The following is a 2,982-nucleotide window of genomic DNA, read 5'->3' on the forward strand; positions in this document are numbered from 1 at the left end:
TCAGGGGAGCAGTGGAATGGGTTGGGGCCATGGGCGGGGCCACAGGGGGAAAGGGCAGAACAAGGGAGAGGCTCTGGGTTTGGAGCTCCGGCCATGGCCAAGAGCTCTTCCGTGGTCCCGGCCGGGGCTGAGAACTCGACTCTGGCCGGGGCCGAGCTCTCAGCCCCCCACTCCATGGCCTCGACCGAACTCTCATTCCTCCCACCCCCAGAGAGGGGGGCAGAGAGCAGTGAGTGGGAGTGAGGCCTCGGTGGGAAGAGGGAGGGCGTTGGCCGGAAGAGGCAGGGCAGGGGCCTAGCCTACCCAAGGGGAAACTTCTCCCGTCGCCCATGACAGTGAGGAAGTGAGTCCCAAGGGGTCCTTTGTGTTGTCCCTGCTGGTATCTCTGCCAGGCAGGTGCCTCATCAGGGCAGGCTCGAGCCGTGTCCTCTGCTGTGTCCTGAGGGGCTGCCCCTTGGCCTGGCAAGAAGGGGAAACACTCTCCCCACCCAGGTCAGCACCGGCACTGCCACTGCTGGTGACCAAACCTGCTTGGGTTACCCCCCTCGTCTACCATCTGACAACGCCAATGGTGGCTACTACCCCACGGTGTGGGCAGCCCCCCCTCCCCACCGCGGACAGTCTCCTAGCCCGGTCCTCTGAGTAAGGGTGATGATCCAGAGCAAAGGAGAGGGGACACTCCCCCTACTTGGTGTCCTTGCCCGTTGTCCCACCCCCAGGCTTCCTTTAGCCCTTGTGTTGTCTCACTCAAATGCCGGGCTCCCTCCTTGCCCACCTGCTGATACCCTCCATCAGGGCTGGACATTGGGCTGGCATGGCATAAATTGCCGCTGCAACACCTCTCAACTGCTCTGGAGGGCGCGTCCAGGTTCCACCCCCTCGGCCCCAAGCAGGTCCAGCAGGTGGCGCTGTCTGAGTGGCGCAGTGACACATAGTGGAACAATGCGTGGGGAGCACATGTGGGTCAGAGCAGCGGGGGGCAACTAGCGGAATAGGGTGGGTGGGAGGGGGCAGGGCGGAGGCACGGTCCTTTTTCCAGCCATCACCCTGTCGGGCTGTGCTCTGGGGGGCCAGCACACCCCTCAATGACAAACCTTATCGGTGGGAGAGAGACCCTCCAGGCACCATTTTTGGAAACCTAGTTGGACCCTGCCGCCGCCAAGAAGAAAGTAACGGTGCTCCAAACACGGCATTGGGGTACAAGCCCTCCATGAACCAGGGTCGTCCGCCAAGGGACTTTTGCGTGCCGCGAGCCCGGAAGCGCTAACAACACAGATGCTTACGGAGGGAAAGGGGCAACACCCCCCTCCACTGACATACTTCATTGGAGTCGGAAAAAGAGAGTGGCGGGATTTGTGCCTCCCCCTTCAAATCGCCCTCTTTGTTCGCCCAATCATTTGTCCCCACGGCCGCTCCCCAGGCTGATCGGCGCTCCCCCCGCAGGAGGCCAGCGCCTGGCAAATGACTGCTGGAAGGGATTTCCTCTGAGCCAAGAGATTCTCCCTACACACCTAGAGACAAACCTGAAAACTCACTGAGTTGGCAGCTGCCTGATCTGCAGTCCGTGGGGCTCAGGGCTGTGTCCCTTAAAGACCATTTTTATTCATTATCCGTGGCAAAGGACTCTGGGAGTTTGAGAACGTAAATTCTACTTTATTATTTCAAAGCAAGAAATAAAAGCTAAGCCCACCTTCCACCCAGGGCCCAGCTCAGCCTGGGGCCCCATCCCAGCACCCTGCTGCTCCCGCTTCCCCCCGATGCCAGCGACAGCAACTTTTTAAAGAGGGTGGGAAAGTGTAGAGAATCCGTGAGCGATGCTGAGTTTCAGTCCCATGAACAAACGCAGGAAATCCAGAGAACGGAGTGAATTTACAGAAGCGTCGGCATCTTCAATCCCAGCAGAAGCTTTTATCCCCACTGCAGACACCCCTGGTTAGTGGGGCGGACAGTGTCTCCGTCGTCCCCACGCAAGACACTACGGTAGTTGGGGAAGGGGTGACCAGCACTGTCAGGCTCCTTACTGCCCGTTGGGCCTCAATGATGGGGACCAGCCTAAATTCAAGGCTGGCCTGGCCTGTTGCCGTCCCCGGCTTCTTTCTTGGCTCTGCTCAGTCTCATTCTTTCAGGAATCCGGGGGTCACCCCGTCATTCCCTTTGGAGAACGTGACAAAGTCACTTAAAACTTCTAAGATACTTCCTGTCTCTTTCTAGCTGCAGTGCAGCGAGTTCTCAGTTCTCAGCCTTGGCCATCTGGCTCTCAGGAGCAAACCCTGCAGTTTCCTAGCTCTGTATCCCCCACCTCCCATGCTCTCCCACTCCTACCTGGGGTATTACCTCAGCCCTGGGCTCAGGCAGTTACCGTTCTTTCCCCTTTTCAGGCTCTGCCTCTCCATGACTTTCACATGTGCCCATCAGTGTTTGTGTCAGCAGTTACTTGAAAATCAGTTATTTATAACTAACGGATGAACTGTTCAACCAATATTAAAATCTCATGGCAGAGAGTGACGAAAAAGCAAAAACAATGAAGGGATATTGTGCCAAATAGTCATTTGTCTCATAAATTTCCACAATAAAACTATGCAACTTCCCCCCCCCCCCCGTCAAACAAAAACTAATATCCAAGTATGTGACAAAACAGCCTTCAGGAAAGAGAAAAACAGAATACAGGGAGTTACAATGCACTTTCAGGTTTAGATCATGTGAAATTCTGATTGACACAAATTCAGGAGAACAGATTTCCCTGTGTTCTCTTCTAAACCAGCTAAACTTCCTTCCCTTTATGCCTCATTATTTAGCGATGTTATCTACAGAACTTTAGCATCATCAGCATGAAAGAAAAAAAAAACACCTTCCCATCTGCACACAACCGGAGCTTGGCAGGAAAATATCCGGCAGGCAGGGCCGGCTCTAGGTTTTTTGCTGCCCCAAGCAATAAAATTTTTGGATGCCTCCCACCCCAGCCCTGGGCTCTCATCCCCCCCC

The sequence above is a fragment of the Terrapene carolina genome, unplaced genomic scaffold (assembly GCF_002925995.2).
Source record: "Terrapene carolina triunguis isolate 2854851 unplaced genomic scaffold, T_m_triunguis-2.0 Scaffold990, whole genome shotgun sequence".
NCBI lineage: Eukaryota > Metazoa > Chordata > Testudines > Emydidae > Terrapene > Terrapene triunguis.